The following is a 20,152-nucleotide window of genomic DNA, read 5'->3' on the forward strand; positions in this document are numbered from 1 at the left end:
CTCTCTTATTTCCTGTTTACCACCCTCCCTCCATCACACTTCTGAGTAGTCCAGTCAGGCAGCATCTTTTCTCTTAGTCTTCACTTTTTGGGAAACCCAGGCTAAGGTGATAGGATACCACGGTCAAGAGAAAACACCAGCAAAGATTAATTTTTAAAACCTTTCATTGTAGATATTTATAAATAAGCACAAAAGTATAGAGAAGAGTAAAAGCAACCCTCAGGAACCTTTCACCCCATCTACCCTTTCCCCAGTGTTATCTTTGAAAGACATTCCTAGACATGGTTATTATAGAGGGGAGATAGAAAAATAAATACATATATAATTTTGTTGGTTATAACTAAATTCTGCATGATAAAGATTATATCATTGTAGATTCTTCTTACCAATGAAGTCTAAGAGAGCCTTTTTCCCTTTAGTCACCTTAATAGAGTACGTTGTCAAACTTTTGGATTTCTGCCAATCTCATCAGTGTACTTTTAATTGCATTCTTTTATTATATTAGAGATTGAGCATATTGTTGTGTTTATTTGTGGGTTCTTTCCTGGTATCTTTTGTCCATTTTTCTATAGGGCTATTAGCCTTTCTCTTCTTGTTTTCCAGAAGGTCTTCAACATAAGAGATATTAACACTTTATTTGTGATATAATTTGAAAATACATTTATCCAGTTTTTGTCATTTAACTTTTACCTTTTTTTTGATGTTTTCTTGAATGTTTTTGAGCATGTCTTTACAATGAGGGCCTTACAAAATAATCACTGGAGAAGAGATTTGCATGAGAGATTACGCTAAATAAATATTGAGTGAATTAGTTCGTATTAGACCATTTTGACTTCATGAAAGGATTTATAGAAAAGGTGGTGGATATGATCAGAACTGTTTTTTGGAAAGGTCAATCTGACTTTTGTATGGAAAACAGATTGTAAGAGTGCCTGAGTGGGAAGAAATCCAGACACGAGGTAGGGTCTATGATTTGAGAGAAGACAGTGAATGTGATTAGGCTGGGTGATAGCATGAGTATACCTGGTGCATTTCACAGTGGAGTACCTAATTTTTTAATACCTCCCCATGTGACAAATTATTTTCAGCAATCATCATGTGAAATAAACAGCTTATAACAATAATGGCTAAAAAAGAAATACAAGGAAGGATTTTTTCATTGAACTTTGTGTGTATAATCATGCCAATTTTTAAAAAATTAAAAAATAAATAAGCAAGCACAAAATAGGAAAAAATAGTATTCATTCAATTATTTTTGTTTCTATTTAACATTTTGAACTTTAATGTCAGGTTATAGAGCTATTATAATATCTTATGTAAATAGTGTTTTGATAATAAGTGCGTTTTAATAAAACCAAAATGTCTGCAAAAAAATACAATTTGGGAACAACGAGTTGATAACACTGATTAAATATTTTGTTTTCTTGATTGTTTGGCTTTAAGATGTTTACTAATTTATTTTTTTTAATTTTAAAGGTACTCTTCATTGGGGTAAACTAAAATTTGTAGTTAAGAAACAAAAATATTACATCTCATAATTCACACTTTCACTTTTTTGTCCTGCCATGACTTGGATATGGCCTGTTTGTCCCCCAGCAAGTCTCATATTGAAATTTAATCCTTAATGTTGGAGGTAGGGCCTGGTGCACGGTGTTTGGGTCATGGGGGCAGATCCTGCATGCATGACTTGGAGACATTTTCTTGTATGTGAGTTCTTACTCTTAGTTCCCGCAAGAACTGATTGTTGAAAAGAGCCTGGCAGCTCCTCTTCTCTCTCTCACTTCTCTGGCTGTGTGATCCCTGCAGGCCAGCTCTCCTTTGCCTTCGGCCAAGAGGGGAAGCATCCTGAAGCCCCCACCAGAAGCAGATGCTGGTGCCTGCAGCATCTTGTACAGCCTGCAGAACCATAAGCCAAATTAACCTCTTTTCTTTATAAATCACTTAGCCTCATGAATTTCTTTATACAACACAAATGGACTAAGACAGGCTTTAAGTGGTCAACATAGAATGACAGAATTGAAGTAACTCAAATTCTGCTTCCTTGTCTTCACAATCACTGTGCTGTCATCATATATTCTGAATCTACTGTTTAAAAGAAACAATGAAAATTATATACAATATCCAAAATAAGCTCAAATGATTTCTGAACCATTAACATTTATATTAAAATGAAAGCATGTGCTGAACCAATAGGTATTAAATGCTGACTGTACAACTAATTAATTAATTAAACAATTAATTCTCTGAATTAATTTTCCTGTAAAAATATAATAGTTGTTAAAGGATACAACAGTTGTTAAAGGATAAGGGATAAAAATGTGCTAATTTAAAACTTATGTATACATTATTAAAACTTAATAGTAACCAGGAATATTATCTAGAAATTAGATCCACAAAAGATTTGGAAGAGGAGAAGTATTTTTATCACTGATAAAATGATAAAATTGTTTAGAATCACCAGCATATGGTAATCATAAAAACAGATGCTTTAAAATGCTCTATAAATAATATACCTCTTTTAACTGCTTGCACCAGAGGAAGAGCTCACCCACCATTTGATCTACTACTGGATGGCAGTGAATGTGGAGAAAAATTGATAAATTTACAGGGGAAGTAGTTCAGAAGTATAATAAGCCTAGTTTCTGCTCTAAGAGAGCTTGTGCTATAGGTGGAGAAGACATTTAACTCTGATTTTAATGGCCTTCTTATACTTTCTGATAGAGGGGATAGCTAGGGAGAGTGAGCTGAGAGTGGACTTTGGCTGGAGACTGACAAAGATTCTCTCTTTGACCAAGTTCTAACCAGGCTTCTTTGATCCTTACTGTGGACTAGGCCTTAACCTTGGCCTACAAAGTCTTATAACATTAACATAGTTTCTAACAGCTTATGCTCTCATCCCTAGGACGATCCTAACCCCCCTTAAAGTACTTGACTGAGAAAACTCAAGGCTGGCAAGTTAATTTACTCTTTGTTTCAGCCAACACTTAAAGATAGGGTCCCTTTTGCCCAGCCTTCATGAGAACCTAAATTCAGTAAGTGCCAATTAACAAACCCAGGTGGGTTTCACATGGACCTATACTGCTTCCCCGTTTTTGTAACTTTTCACCTTCTTGACTATACTGAGGCCCTGATCACCTACTCCCTGTTTCTTTTTTATTTTTATTTACTGAAATTAAAAAAAAAAAATTTGTGTGAGTACATAGTAGGTATATCTATTTATGGGATATATGGGATATCTTGATACAGACATATAATGTATAATCCTCACATCAGGGTAAATGGGGGTATTCATCACCTCAAGTGTTTTATGCTTTGTATTATGAACAATACAATTATACTCTTCTAGTTATTTTAAAATGTACAATTAAATTATTATTGACTACAGTCACCTTATGGTGCTGTCAATTATTAGATCTTATTCATTCTTTCTATTTCTTTGTACCCATTGATCATCACCCCTTCCCCCACCATCATTCTACTCTCTATCTCCATGAATTCAACTCTTTTAATTTTTAGCTCCACAAATAAGTGAAAGCATGGGAAGTTTGTCTTTCTGTGGCTTATTTCACTTAATGTAATGACCTCCAGTTCTATGTTGTCGTAAACGACAGGATCTCCTTTTTATGGTTGAATAGTAATCCGTTGTGTATATACACTATCTTTTCTTTATCCATTCATCTGTTGATGGACATTTAGGATGCCTCCAAATCCTGGCCATTGTGAATAGTGCTGCAATAAACATGGGAGTGCAAATATCTCTGCAATATACTGATTTTCTTTATTTTGGGTGTATACCTAGTAGTGGGATTGCTGGGCTGTATACAAGCTCTATTTTTACATTTTGAGGAAGCTTCATACTGTTCTTCATAGTGGTTGTGCTAATTTACATTCTCACCAACATGTGCAAGGGTTCCCTTTTCTCCACATCCTCACCAGTATTTGTTATTGCCTCTCTTTTGGATATAAGCCATTTTACCTGAATTGAGATGATATCTCATTGTAGTTGATTTGCATTTCTCTGATGATCAATGATGACAAGCAATTTTTAATTTGCCATTTGTATGTCTTCTTTTGAAAAATATCTATTCAGATATTTTGCCTATTTTTAAATGGATTATTAGATTTTTTTCTTATAGAGTTATGAATCCTTTGTCAGATGGGTAGTTTGCAAATATTTTCTCCCTTTCTGTAGGTTGTCTTTTCACTTTGTTGATTGTGTTCTTTGCCGTGCATAAGCTTTTTAACTTGATGCGATCGTGTTTGTCCATTTTTGCTTTGGCTGCCTGTGCTTGTGGAGTTTTACTAAAAAATAATTGCCCAAACCAACGTCTTGGGGATTTTCTCCAATATTTTCTTGTGGTAGTTTCATGGTTTTATGCCTTAGATTTAAGTCTTTCATCCATTTTGATTTGAATTTTGTATATGGAAAGAAGAGTCTAGTTTCATGCTTCTGCATATGGATATCCAGTTTTCCAAGAACCATTTATTAAAGACACCATCCTTTTCCCAGTGTGTGTTTTCAGCACCTTTGTCAAAAATGATGTCACTGCAGATGTATGAATTTGTTTCTGGGTTCTCTATTCTGTTCCATTGGTCTATGTGTCTGTTTTTATGCTAGTAGCATCCCGTTTTGGTTACTATAGCTCTGCAGTATGAGTTGAAATCAGGTAATATGATTCCTCCAGCTTTGTTCTTTTTGCTCAGGATAGTTTTGGCTATTCTGGGTCTTTTGTGGTTCCATATAAATTTTAGGATTTTTTTATGTTTATATGAAGCATGTTATTGGTATTTTGATAGAGATTCCATTGAATCTGCAGATTGCTTTGGGTAGCACGGACATTTTAAATATTGATTCTTCCAATCCATGAACGTGAAGTATCTTTCCATTTTTTCTGTGTCATCTTTAATTTCTTTCACAATGTTTTATAGTTTTTATTGTAGAGCCCTTCCACTTCTTTGGTTAATTCCTAGGCATTTAATTTCATTTGCAGCTATTGTAAATGGAATTACTTTCTTGATTTCTTTTTCAGATTGTTCACTGTTGGCATGTGGAAATACGGCTGATTTTCATATGTTGATTTTGTATCCTGTAACTTTACTAAATTTGTTTTTCAATTCAAATAGTTTCTTGGTGGAGTCTTTAGGTTTTTCCAAATATAAGATCATATCATCAATGAACAAGGATAATTCGACTTTTTTCTTTCCTATTTAGATGACCTTTATTTCTTTCTCTTGTCTGATTGCTCTAGCTAGAGATTTCAGTACTATGTTGAATAATAGTGGTGGAAGTGGGCATCCTTGTTGTGTTTCAGACCTTCAAAGCTTTCAGTTTTTCCTAATTTAGCATGATATTAACCGTGGGTCTATCATGTACAGCTTTTATTATGTTGAGGTATGTTCTTTCTACACCAAGTTTTTTGAGAGTTTTTATCAGAAAGGGATGTTGAATTTTATCAAATGCTTTTTCAGCATCAATTTAAATGATCTTATGGTTTCTGCTGTTCATTCATTCTGTTGGTTTGATATATCTCATTGATTGATTTGTATATGTTGAAACATCCTTGCATCTCACGGATACATTCCAGTTAGTCATGATGAATGATCTTTCTAATGTTGTGTTGAATTTTGTTTGCTAGTATTTTGTTGAAGATTTTTGCGTCAGTGTTCATCAGAGATATCAGCCTGTTGTTTTCTTTTTTTGATGTGTCTTTGTCTGGTTTTGGTATCAGGGTAATACTGGCAACAAAGAATGAGTTTGGACGAATTCCCTTCACCTCTATTTTTTTTTTTTAAACAATAGTTTGAGTAGGATTGGTATTAGTTCTTTTTTAAATGTTTGGTAAAATTTTGCCGTGAAGGCTTTGGGCCCCAGGCTTTTCTTTGTTGGGAGATTTTCTTTAGGCTTTGATCTCATTATTTGTTATTGGTCTGTTCAGGTTTTTTATGTCTTCTTGGTTCAGTCTTGGTAGGTTGTTTGTCTAGGCATTTGTCCATTTCTTCTAGATTTTCCCATTTATTGGCATATAGTTGCTCATAGTAGGCTCTAATGTTCCTTTGGATTTCTGTTTTATCAGTTATGATGTCTCCTTTCTCATCTTTTATTTTATTTATTTTGATCTTCTCTCCTTTTTTCACCACCACTGGGATTGTGCTGCAGCCAGCACAGCAATGGGTCTTGCCTGAGGCCTGCTGTAACCACTGCCTGTACCACCTATGTTCGCTCAAGGCCCTAGGGTCATACAATCAGCAGGTGGCAAAGTCAGCCAGTTTTGTGTCCTTCTCTTCAGGGCAGTTAGTTACTCTGGGCCCCTGGCAGGTCCAGAGATGCTGTTTGGGAGCCAGGGCCTGGAGTTGGAAGACTTAGAAATCTACCTGGTGTTCTTTTATACTGCAGCTGAGCTGGCACTCAAACCATGAGATGCAGTTCTTCCCACTCTTTTCTCCCCTTTCCACAAGCAGAGGAGCCTCGCCCCAAGGCCTATGGTGTGTACTATCTAGTTACTGCTGCTGATTATTCAGAGCCCAAGGTCTCTTTAGTGAGCAGGTGATGAATTCTACCAGGTCTGGGTCCTTCCCTGCAGGGCAGTAGAGTCCCTTCTGGCCCACGGTATGTCTGGAAATGCTATCCAGGAGCTAGGGCCTGGAAGAGGAGACTCAGGGCTCTGCCTGATGCCTTATTCTAAAGTGGCTGGGCTGGAATACAAGCTGCAAGACAAAGTCCTCATTACTCTTCCCTCTCTTCTCCTCAATTAAAAGAAAGGGTCTCTTTTGGAGCTGCACACTGTGCTGCCTGAGGCTGGGGGAGGGGTGATGCGAGCACTGCCTTAGCCATCCTAACTGGTGCCTCAGTAGGTCATGTGCCCCTCCAAGTCCACTGGCTCCGAGGCCAGCACGGCAGTAGGACCTGCCTAGGAGTTGCAGTCCTTGTGATCTAGACAGGCTTTAGAGTTAATTTAGGGCTGTGCGTGGTGGCTCATGCCTGTAATCCCAGCACTTTGAGAGACTGAGGTGGGTGGATCATCTGAGGTCAGGAGTTCAAAATCAGCCTGGACAACATGGTGAAACCCTGTCTCTACTAAAAACATAAAAAATTAGCTGACTGTGGTAGTGGGTGCTTGTAATCCCAGCTATTCAGGAGGCTGAGGCAGGAAAATCTCTTGAACCCAGGAGGTGGAGGTTGCAGTGAGCCAAGATCGCAACATTGCACTCCAGCCTGGGCAACAAGAGCAAAAAACTCCATCTCAAAAAACAAAAAAGTTATTTCAGAACCCCAGAGCCCCTTAGCCCATGATGATGAGGATTGCTGAAACTCAAGCTCCAACTGCTGAAATGGACAATTCTTCTCCTGATAGAGCTGGTCTGAATGCTCCCTTTGTGGGCATCCACTGAGCTCTGCCTGGTATTGGCCGCACTGAGTTTCAATGCAAAGTTGAACAATCACTGTGCTCTCCCTCCCACAAGTGCACAGATTCTCTCTCCACACCACACATCCATTGCTGGGGGATGGGAGAGAGGTGGCTCAGCCATTCAAGACCGTGTTTTCCACCTTCTTCAGTTCTTCTTTCAGCAATATGAAGTTAAAACCAGGTACTGTGATCGCTTTCTTGATTGTCGGTTCTTATGTAGGTGCTTTTTCTGTGTGTAGAGAATTGTCAAAGTTGGTGTTCTTACAGGAAGAACAATTGGTGGAGGCTTCTATTCGTTATCTTGCTCTGCCTTTCCACCTCCCTGTTTCTTAATTCCCCCTTTAAAACACTCTGTTGCTTCTATACAAATCAAATCTGAGTTCAAGTCAGGCTGGACTTTTTATTGCAATAATATACTAGTGATTAAATCTATCCATACTACTTTAACAGATTTCCAACTTTGCTCATATTTGGCAAGATTTATAAATCAATCTAAATATATATTTGAACAAAGGCAGGCACATGAATCAAAGGCACCATTGGGATTAGATCCACAGGAAAATTCTACTACAAATATGGTCCTTCAAATGGAACACATTTGACTCTGTTGACTGTAGCTAGAAACAGAAGTCGGACCAGACATAGGACTGGTGGAAATTGAAACAGTTTGTCCGTCGGCAGGAACTAGCAATAGAGATGAAGATTCTAACTAAGGGCTTTGGAGTTGCCAGATGGAGAGGTAATGGATGGATGTCCCAGATGGATAGAGAACTTGTAGAATATACCAGGTTAGTGATAATTCTTAAGACGTCAATTTGTAAATAATTTGGGAATGTTTAAATTACAAGAGCCCTCAGATCAAACAACAGCTTTCAGTTTTCCAACAAACTGTATGGGATGGGATGAAAGGGATAAGGCACAAATGAGAATTATTAGAGAAGGTCAAACACCATAATACTTGTGTGTGCTATTTTGACAAGTTATAGCTCCACTATACCAAGAAATGTGGCAATTTCATAGGAAGTCATATATACACAAAGAAGCACAGATTTTCTGATTATTAAATGCTGACATTATATTTGCTAATAAATCATTCATTTATTCTGTAAAATATTTATTGATGCTTGATGAATGTTAGCCTCTGGGCTATGCAGTGGTCCCCGTCTTCACAGAACATATAGATGAGTTATAATGGAGGTAGAAGTTCTCCAAGAGCCCTTAGGTGTGGGTGTCAGTCTTTTAACCATTGGTTCTTGAATCCATTCCTTGCCCTACTGCAGCTCTGCTCTGTATCTCAGAGACATAAACTTTCAGGCTACATTTCCCAGGCTTGGCACGATTTTGGCTGAGTTTGACAGAAGGAAGGAATCAAAAGGAGAATGAAAGATGGGAGGACTGTAGAAGCCAATGTACTTGTCCTCTTGCTCTACTCAGGCAGCATTTTGGAAACAGCAGCCTCTTTTGCACGGCTCCAAATTCTGCTTGACAGGCTCAGCTTCTGGTTTCTGGTGTGTGAACTCATAAGAGCTGAATCTCTTCATCTCTTCCCAGCTCTGCGTTTAGTGAAATGTTGGTATCTTGAAATCAGCCATGGTATGATATTAACACCACAGAAATTGGCAGTAAAGTTTTGTTTATCCCCAGACAGCTGGGTGTTAAGCATGAACCACTTTACCATTGTTTCTAGTAATGATACTTCTACTGGTTCCTCAAACTCTAGAGGTGGTAGTTTGCTCTCTTGTGTTATTCACTCAGTTGCCTCAACTTCTCAATTCTTTCTTCCTCTGTACAGTTATTTCCTTGTATTAAATCCCTTAGGCTGGAATACCTAGAGTAGTTTTTCTGATGAGATTCCAATGGATATTATAGGACACCTAACCTGGACTTGAATATTTAAATCTTGGATATACAGGAAAAAATCTTCAGAAGAAATAAAATATCTACTTTTAAAAATTTTATTTTCTTTCCTTGTAAGTTCTAGGATACATGTATGGGACATGCAGGTTTGTTACATATGTAAACATGTGCCATGGTGGTTTGCAGCACCTATCAACCCATCACCTAGGTATTAAGCCTCTCATGCATTAGCTACGTATCCTAATGCTCTCCCTCCCCCTACCCCCCCCAACAGGCCCTAGTGTGTATTGTCCCCTTCCCTGTGTTTATATGTTGTCATTGTTCAGTTCCCACTTATAAGTGAGAGCATGTGGTGTTTGGTTTTCTGTTCTTGTGTTAGTTTGCTGAGGATAATGGCTTCCAGCTCCATCCATGTCCCTGCAAAGAACATGGTCTCATTTCTTTTCAGGGCTGCATAGTATTCCATGGTGTATATGTACCATATTTTCTTTATTCAGTCTATCATTGATGAGCATGTGGGTTGATTCCATGTCTTTGCTATTAAGACTAGTGCTAGAGTGAACATACGTGTGCATGTATATTTATAATAATATGATTTCTATTTCCTTGGTTATATACCCAGTAATGGGATTGCTGGATCAAATGGTATTTCTAGTTCTAGATCCTTGAGGAATTGCCACACTGTCTCCCACAGTGCTTGAACTAATTTACATTCCCACCAACAATGTAAAAGCATTCCTATTTCTCCACAGCCTTACCAGCATCTGTTATTAAAATACCTATTTTTTTTTTTTTGAGATGGAGTCTCGCTCTGTTGCCCAGGCTGGAGTGCAGTGGCGGGATCTCAGCTCACTGCAAACTCCGCCTCGTGGGTTCCCGCCATTCTCCTGCCTCAGCCTCCCCAGTAGCTGGGACTACAGGCGCCCGCCACCTCGCCCGGCTATTTTTTTGTATTTTTTTTTAGTAGAGACGGGGTTTCACCGTGTTAGCCAGGATGGTCTCGATCTCCTGACCTCATGATCCGCCCGTCTCAGCCTCCCAAAGTGCTGGGATTACAGGCTTGAGCCACGGCGCCCGGCCCCAAAATACCTATTTTTAAAAGATAAAATGAACATAAGTTGGTAATAAGATGCAGGGATAGAAAAAGGGATGATCCAGCATCAGGTCTAGATTTTTGGTTTAGGAATGTAGGTGGATAATGGTGCAATTTTTCAAGAAAGAAAGCAAAATCCGAGGGTTTGGGGGTGGAGGTGGAGTTGATGAGTTGAGGTGCTTATAAGATCCCCAAGGATAAATACGTCCAGTAGGGTTCAGTGAAATCTGAAATACAGAGGGGATATCATTTCCTGAAACCCTCCTCCTCTTCCTAATCCCTTAGTTGCCTTGCCCAGTAGATTATCTTATTTCCTTTCTGTACTTTCAGAGTGCTATTCCAGGTTTCATTCGTATGTGCTCAGTTCTCTCCTATCTTAAAACAACAACAACAACAACAACAACAACAAAAACAAAATACTTTTCTTATTAAATTCCATATTTCCCGTCAGCTTCTGCGGAATTTCTTTTTTCTCTTCATGGGTAATTTTGTGTCCATAATAGCTGTTTCTACTTTCTCCTTTCCCATTCCTTCTTAATCCATTGAAACCTGGCTTCTAGCCCCACTCTCCTGAAAGTGATCTTGGCAAACAGCAATGACTTGCTTGTTGCTGAAGCCAATGGATTCTCAGCTCTGAGTGGGCCAGATGAGTGGCCAGTGCATAGTAAATATTCAGTAAATGGGAGTTGTTATTATTATGATTGGGCTGAATTAATTTTTTAGTGTCACTGCTAAATTTACTGTATCTCAAGAGAAATTATCTTTATAATTCATCACTTTGTGAAACCATTTTATTTCTTAGTGAATTTTTCTTTCTAATTACCTATCATTAAAACAACTGGAGAATTCAATGAGGAAAAATAACATCAATTACTTAGCGCTCCATGAAAAAAACAAAAATGTAAACTCTAAAAAACTGTTTGAGTAAAATTTTCACCTTCCTACTAGTTGTTTGTTTCATTACACAGAGAGAGCTTCAAAGGATGCAAATTGCCTTAGGGGAATGACAGATTAAAACATTTTTCTCCAAACTTTCTATGTTTTCTTGTGGTTTCCACAAATAGCTAGTACTCTTTAATAAGGAACAGAAATGAAGAATAAGGGTCGTTTACTAAGTGGCATGTTTGATTTACAGTCTGGTAGTTGCAAAGAATTAGTGGTGTATTCATATTTCAATAGCTCACAGCATAAAAGGCATGGCTATAGTGACGAGCACGCTCTTAAATCATATCTTTGCCTAAATGTAAAAGAGAATATACTTTAAAACAACTCTGCTACCTAAGCTTTCAGTATCTTTCAGAGGAAGGAACAAGATCTATAAATGAGATATGATACTTTATTTTTTACTTTTTACTTTGGCTTTCAAAAAATAGCAGTTTCTACTTTGTAGACAATTTGAATTTTGAAAGCCAAGCTTTGCCACGTGGACGTTTGTAATCATATATCCTCAGGTTTAATCCTGTGTCACTACCAATAAATCTCATGCTCTGAAGCATAAAAACCACAAGGCAATCTTGAAATCGTCAGTAAACTAACTTGCTTTGTAATGTAACACCTGTCGTTGAAATCCAGGAACATTTTTAGGGTTCATTTAAGGGTACACTTAACATAGTATTTCTAATTAAAAGATTATGATGACCCAATGATCCATCTCTGTTAGATCTCAAATGAAACGTTAAAGTTGATAAACGAATTACAGATACAATCCTATATTAGTCTTAAATAAATAAACGATCCATTCTTTTAATAAATAAAGAGAGAGGAGGAGACCTAGTACCATGTTTATCTCAAATGTTCACCCATAATCTCTCTTTCATCACATGGAGAAGCTCTAAAGGAAATAAAATGCAGTGCTAAATGGAATCTGTCTTACCCAAATTACAGAATTTGAGTAAGAAAGTTCAGAAGAAAGAAGCATTTTAATTCAACATCGGGCACATTTTTTCTCATGTCTTCTCCTGCATTGTTCTTGTTTTTTTTTATGCCCTTATATTCACCCAATAAGGTTATACTTAACTGCAGGATTTTAAAAAGCGAATGACCAATCAGGTAAGCTTACAAAAGAAAGAAAGCCAAAAAAAGCATCAGTGCATAGTCACACACACGTGCACACACACAGATTGTTTCGATGATCTCTTGAAAATTTCTAAACTGTCTCTGTTTTGCTGACCACTATTAAGTTTCCTTTGGTAATTTCTCCTCTTTAACAGACTTGGGAAATAAGTCACCTTTTCTCACACATGGCATTATTTCTGTAGGTCAAAAACATCCATTCTGCTTTAAGGTATTGAGGCAAAGAACAGAGCCTCGCTCAAGTCATTGTGTGCCACAGGTTTTTCTCAGGACACATATGTAGGAATCAAGAAAAACTGAATCTTGGGAATTCTGGAAGAGCTGTACACCCCAAGACAAGAGCTGAAAATCTTCCTGACATTTCATTCTCTTTCAAATAACCTGAAATTTTGCATAGTAGGCATTCACAACTTTAACCACTTTTCATTTGGCATTTTCAGTCTGATAAATCAACTGATTAATGAATACTTTCTTCTTCTGTTCATCCCATCCTACCTCCTTTTCGTTCTTTCCTTCTTTATTTCCTTCTTTCGTTTTGCTACCTGGAAGTTGTGCAATCTTGAGTAAGCTACTTAGCTCTTCTATGCTTTGGCTTCTTCTCTAATTGAAATAGTAATATTAACATTAATAATAGTAATATATTCTCTAGGGCTGTTGTGATGATTAAATGAGTTAATACATCTGTAATGCTCAAAGTATTGCCTATTATAAGAGCTTCAAATGTCATTTGTTATTATTAGTAGTTACTTTTCTTTCTTTTGTTTCATGAGAAGTATATAAATTTATTCTTGTAAAAACATAAAATGAATACAGAAATATGTACAGTACAATGTCAAAATTGCATTTTCTTACTTCCAATAGGCACTATCCTTGGCAGAGATAACAATTTGATATATATAATTTTAGTTCTTTAGATAATTACATGCATGTGTGTGTCAAACACATACACAGTCCTATATATAAATAAATACACACATATTCTTAACATAAATGTGACTATATCATTTGTGTCTTTTTGGCAACACCAATAGATCTTAGATATTTTTCTATGCTAAAATACACAGTTCTATCGTATACGTTTGTAGAATAAATGAATTTATCAAACATACATTTATTCTTTACAAGATATCATTCTAGGCATTGGGGATTTAGTGATGAATAATAGATAAATTGTTTGCCCATAAAAGTTTTGATTCTAGTGAAAGATCTGGACATTAAAAAATGTGGCTCAATATTTAATATAATGTCAAGAGAAGGTAAATTAGACAAAGAAAAATAAAAAGAGATAAAATGTAGAGAGGTTTGAGGTCAGGTTGGTGAGGAAAGTTCTCCCTGGGGGTGACATTTAACCAGAGACGCTGGAGAGAATGAATCAGCCTTGAGAATGGCTGGAGATATAACACGAGCAGAGGAATAAGTAAGGGCAAATGCCAGTGAGTTCTGAAGCAGGTGAGTGGTGGGGAAGGAGAGAAGAGATGAGTTCAGAAATGCAGGGACCAAATTATATGGGACTGCAGTTCAAAGTAAGGATGTTGGGTTTGATTTTAATTCTGTTGAATCCCTGCCTTTTTTTCTTTTTTTTTTTTTTTTTTTTAATTTATTTATTATTATTATACTTTAAGTTGTAGGGTACATGTGCATAACGTGCAGGTTTGTTACATATGTATACTTGTGCCTTGTTGCTGTGCTGCACCCATCAACTCATCATTTACATCAGGTATAACTCCCAATGCAATCCCTCCCACCTCCCCCCTCCCCCCTTTCCCCCTCCCCCCTCCCCATGATAGGCCCCGGTGTGTGATGTTCCCCTTCCTGAGTCCGAGTGATCTCATTGTTCAGTTCCCACCTATGAGTGAGAACATGCGGTGTTTGGTTTTCTGTTCTTGTGATAGTTTGCTAAGTGAATGAAAATAGCATATCCTACTTCACCCTTCTTTCCTAATGATGGAAATATGTCAAATGTATCTCCTATGAACATTACAACGAAAATCCTTGCCTCATCTTTGTGCACATGTGGCTAATTTTGCAAGTTGTATTCCTGGAGTAGACTAACTGGGTTAAAAGGTGGTGAGCATAATGTAAATGCAGATAGATGCTGTCAAATTGCCTTAATAATTTTTATATTCCCACCCATGGGGTGTGGAGGTGACCATTTCCCTTTATTCTTTTCAATATGAGATATTGTCACCCTTCTTATTTTCAATAATGAGACTTGTCACTCCTAATTTTCAACAATCCAGTGGGAATAAAATCATGTCTGTCTCTTTTTTTAGCTTGCATTTTCACTGCTAATAAAGCAGAAAAGGTTCTACAGGTTTATTAACCAGTTTGATTTTTTTTTTATCTTATGAGTAGCCTATTGATCACATTTGCATTCCAGGTCATGCTCTGGCCATGCTTTGGATTGGCTGCCTTTGAGTCAAGTATTCACCCTCAATACAATCAGCTGTGTCTGGAGATCGGGGTTATATATTACAAAACATAGCTCTTTAAGGCTGCTCTTCAACATGGGCTATAAGTAGCACATGATAACCTATAAACTCTATGGGCAAAGCAGTTACAAAGCGGTTACCCTGACTAATGCCCAGTACAATTCGGTGGTGAGTGAAATTAGACATGTAACACATTATTTATTAAGCACACGCCAAAAGCGTCTAAGCTCTACTTCAGGTGTTATAGGTGACAAAAAGTTATACGAGACAGTATCACTATCCTCAAGGAGAGACAAATTCAAAACTAATTATAATTCAGAATCCAATGTATTCTGAATTCCCCAAAATGATACTCACCAAATGATAGAGTAATTCTGAGAGAAAGGAAATTGCATTCAGTCAGTAACCCTTGTAAGGTTTAGTGGTAGTAATCGTCTTTGCCCTCGATTTTGAATAGGTATAAGATTTTTTAAAGGCCTATATTGTTTTTGTAAAATAATTTCATGCTAATATATGACATAAAAGACCAAAGTAAAAATCAGCTATAGTGCCCCGCTGGGAGAAAATCGCTATATTTTTTAGCGAATGACTCAATATTTTTTAGAAGGTCTCACCAGACGCCTGTGTGTGTGTATGCATGTGTGTTCATATGAACATATGTCAAGTTTTACACCAATGGGGACTTTTTTTCTGTCAGTATTTGGTACATTGGCCAATGCAGATACTCAGTGTATATTTTTTGAATGAATGTATGTTTTATAGCTTGTTCTATGTTAATCAAAGGCATGTCTAATTAGTCATGTTTACTGACTGCATAGTGTTTCATGACATGTATAGCTGATTTAACCAGGATTCTATGCAAAACTTTTAGCTTTATATTCATCTGCTTTATTTTAAAAAAACACTGATAAAATAATCTCAGGCTAAATCTATTTTATATGTATATAACTATCTCCCTAGGGATACTTTTTAGGAATGAATTTTCTATAGGAAGGATAGAGCATATTTTAGAGCATAAATGGTGCACATAACCAAACTTCTGTCCTGCATAGAAATGTGAATTAAATTTTCAACAAGATTGGCAGCACATGGTTTCACAGACTGGCCAAAACCAGGTTTTAAAAACCTTTCGGTGAAGAGAAAAACAACAGATATTAGCATTTAACTGAGCAGGGAGGGTGAACAGGATCAGAAAAAATAACCACTGGATACGAGGCGTAGTACCTGGGTGATGAAATAATCTGTACAACAAATCTTTGTGACATGAGTTTACCTGTGTAACAAACTGTACACGTGTAACCCTGAGCCTAAAATAAAAATTAAAAAAATGGATTACATTCTAGATAAGAAAGTCAATAGGCAGATGTCCTTAATTATTTATTATTATAAATTATGGTAATAAATTTTTTGGTGTAGTGGAAGTTAGAAATTCTAGTTGCTATTAAGTATGTGTCAGGAGGTAGAGGGGCATTGGGAGTGGGTATATTGTTTAGAAATATCATTTGCGATAAGGTTTATTTGGTCTGATTTGGAGGGTATGAATGTTCTAATTTTGTGTCTTTTACATGTTTGTCCATTTATTTTACTAATTTTATTTTTGGAAGCCACAAGCTGGTTCAGTATTTCTCAAACAAGAATCAAAGTGGACTTTTGGATGCACAGTGTATCTCCTTGTGTTCCATAATGAACGGGGAGTGGAAACTGAATTCTTATCTCTTTCTCTTTGTTAAAACTATGAGACTATGCTGAATTATACAGCTTCTTAGCAAGTTACAAAACTACATAAGCAGTTTAGCTATACCATAGTGTAACTAATCATGAACCAATTTTCAGTTATTTCAGAAGACTTTTCTGTGTATGGCTGTGCCACTTACTCAGCTATTGTCTCTCGGCTCAAACCACATTTCTAAAATTGCTTCATGATGCTGAAGCTGGAACTCTGCAAACACTATTTCTTGCTTTGCTCCCTGATTTCCCGTTATGCTCTGCCAAAAGGGGGCACAAGAGGGAGACTAGGACTGGAGGAGAAAGAAGGAACCAGGTCTTTCTTCTTTACTCCGTGTCGACTTCCTGTCCATTTGCAGTTCTTGTAAGCATCGTCTTGGCAGTGCTTCTTCACCCTGGCAGCAGTAGTTATTCCGTATGCGGTAGCTGAATTCAGTTGACAGTTTTTTAAACACTTGTGAAACAAGTCGCACTGTGTCACAGCTAACAATCACCAGCATCTGCTAACAGTATCCTGTTTTCTAAAGTCCGGGTCTCAGCCCCTTGGGACTGCTCTTCCAAGCTCAGAGACACCAGTGTCTGTTGGGCAACTGAACCAGTAGCCCTCCTCAAAGCCCTGGGTTTCAGTTATGCAAGACCCCTCCTCCAGGTTTCTAAATTGTAATAAATCCAACCATGTCCCTTAGATTTTTTAACCATAAGGACGGTATCTGCTTCCTACATTTGCTGCCTCCATGATACATTAGCGTCCTCTTTTTATCTTTTCAGTTCCTGGTTCACAGCTTCATACCTGGTTGACAATTATTTACATTACATTCTCCCTGTTCAAAATCTCATATGTTTTCCATCCTCTTACCAGACCCCGATGGAGACAATGGTCATAGAAGAACTGTGGGAGTTTTGTATTAAGTATATGATAGTAGAAACCAAGTTTTGTGTTTTTAGAGAAGAAATGTTAATTCACAGCCACTATCTCTCTCTCCATCTCTCTCTTTCTCTCTCTCTCTCTCTGTATGTGTGTGTATATATATATATCTCCCTAGAAGAATTCTATGAGACAGGGAGAATGAAGAAAACCAAGGAGTGAGACTCATTCATTAAGTGTGATTCAATAAAATGTGTCCATGGAGCACTACCTTCACCACAGAGACTCCGGAAACCTCTTTGCATGTTTTTTTTTTCTTCAATGTCATGAAGTCACATCTCCACAGCAGTAGCAGGATGGATTTTTTTGATGTAATCTGTCTAATAATGGGTTGTTTGTAGAGCCAAGGTGTTTCAGTGACCTGGGGTTATTCTGGAAGCTGCAATTACCTACAGAGAATAACCGTTGAAATTCCTACGTGGAGAAATCCAGGGAAATGTCATGGAGGTACATCTTTGAAATGGCCATGTTCGTAAATTATGGTTGAGGGCAGGATTTCGCGATTTACAGCAGAGAGATAAAATTCCTATCTGCAGTGACTGTGGTCATAACAGATTCTTTACTTTTGGTATTCATTTTCTATAAAGTTTTATGGTTTTAAAATTTCAAATTAACTATTAAAGCTCAACTATTGTTAAATAAGCATTAAGAATCAAGCTCATAGCTCTTCTGAAAATCAAAGTGATTGGAGAACTACTTTTTAACTGTGTTCTAGTGAAACAAGCTAATTGACCTGCTTATAGGCACAATTTCTTTTGTGCAATTAGTTCAAGGCTGTATCCATTCACCTGGAACCTTCTAGAAGTAAACCCTATTAGACTTCTTCAGTCATTGATGATTTTGGATGCAATTTCATCTGCTTTTGAAAAAAGGTTACTAAAACATTTCAGATACATTCTTCCTATCTTACAAAAGTAGACACAGCATAGCATCAAATTTATTTATGTCTGTAGTAACCTTTGTGATACATACTAATTTTCCATAAAGCTATGTTTGGGGGTTTTATGTAGATTATCTTATCAGTCGCAAATAATTACAATTTTGTTCCCTTCCCTGCCAGTCATTTTCCACTTACTTCTTCAGCTCCATTGCTTCCAATGCAATGTTGTGTAGAAATGGTGGGAGGGAGCATGCTTTCCTCACACCTGATTTGATAAGGAATAATTTTAAAGTTTCACTACTGAGCATGTTGTTTACTGCACTCTTTTGATAAATCGCCTATATATCTATTAGAATTTAGTTCAGGAAACAAAAATCATTCTAGATATTATAAGGAGGGAAGCATGTAACAGGCACTTGAAAGGTCATTGGAAGGGCTGGAGGAGAGCATTTTGGGGATGAGGGGTGATGCTGAAATTTCATTTCATGATCACCTACCTCAGGTGTCATCAGAGGTCAGATAAATAAATTTGCTGGCACTGTCACAGCTGCCTCAAACCACAAATCTAGTACCAAAAACAGAGAATAATGAATGAACATATGTTATTGGTTCCTATTTGTTAGTAACTTTTGCCAAAGGAAGATGCCTCTGCTCTTTTATTAGTCAGCATCCGAAACAACCACAGAAGTTATTTCAGCACATGTGATTCCATACAAATATTTAAAAAGTGGTTGTTAATGTCACTCAGAAGAGGAAAAAATATTAAAAAAACCATTAGGTTGTGGAAATAGCAATCGCAGGCAGCAGTGACGCCCTCCTAGCCTTAGTGAAGAAAGAGAAGGATTAGAATTACTAAAATAAAAAGGTTTTTTGAAGAAACTTGTGGAGGTGAAACCAACCTTTCAGGAGATGAAGCTGGTTGGCTGGTGATCAGTTTCTCTGAGGAGGACTTAGGCCATTTCTGCAAGTTTTAGGAAAAAAAATCCGACTAGATTTAACTGCAGCTAAAGAAAGGAAGTGCCTCCGCTGTGGTGTAGGAAAGAATTAATGTAGCAGGTCTGATGTTGCTCTTCCAAGGGCTTGCTAATCCTTGGCTGGTGTGTGAAAACTTGACTTTGGAATTTTCCCTTTGTTACTAAAGAATCCGGCTGTCTTGTATGCCTCGGTCACTGAGCCCTCCTTGCCTAGACTGTGCAAACAGTGTGATTGATGGTAAATACCTGCTTTCCTCCCAGGAGCCTAGAACTTTGATAATCATTCCTGGCTACACCGGGAGAAAGTTCCGATGTGACCAGTCCGCCAGTAAAAACCTTGAACTCTCAATCTCAAGTGGGCTATCCCGGGCAAAATCACAGCACACATATTGCAGCATTTTGTTGCTAGAACAAAGAATGAGTTCTATGCCATCTATTCTAAGACCTACCTGGAAGGGAGCTTTTGCCTGGACTTTCTAGACTTTGATGCATTTTTTTTCCCTTGCTGATCTTGCTGTAAAATCAAATGAACTCCCTTGTAAAGCTGTCTGGACTCTGTTTCCATTTTTAAGTTTTAGAATTTCTTTCTCAGTGTTGTTGAAGGAATGCAACTTTATGAAATCAAACTCTTCATGATTGAAGCTCTATTCAGGTTTTCTATTTCTTCTTCACTCATTGTTTATCAAGCTCGTCAATTTAAACATTTAATTTTTTTTTTTTTGCATTGAGGTGTTGTTTACTTACAACAAAATTCAAAAGTTTGAAGTATGCACTTTGAGTTTTGAAA

The 20,152-nt window shown here is 37.3% G+C and overlaps 1 long non-coding RNA gene across 1 annotated transcript in view; it reads left to right on the plus strand.

The window, feature by feature from the left end:
- Positions 1-7,439: 7,439 nt before the first annotated feature.
- The window catches only part of LOC126949666 (uncharacterized), a 102,008-nt gene continuing 89,295 nt past the window's right edge, over positions 7,440-20,152 (plus strand). The window contains exon 1 of the long non-coding RNA XR_007723867.1: positions 7,440-7,587. This is a non-coding gene — a long non-coding RNA (uncharacterized LOC126949666). The remainder of the gene's footprint in view (positions 7,588-20,152) is intronic.

The sequence above is a fragment of the Macaca thibetana genome, chromosome 3 (assembly GCF_024542745.1).
Source record: "Macaca thibetana thibetana isolate TM-01 chromosome 3, ASM2454274v1, whole genome shotgun sequence".
NCBI classification, from domain to species: domain Eukaryota; kingdom Metazoa; phylum Chordata; class Mammalia; order Primates; family Cercopithecidae; genus Macaca; species Macaca thibetana.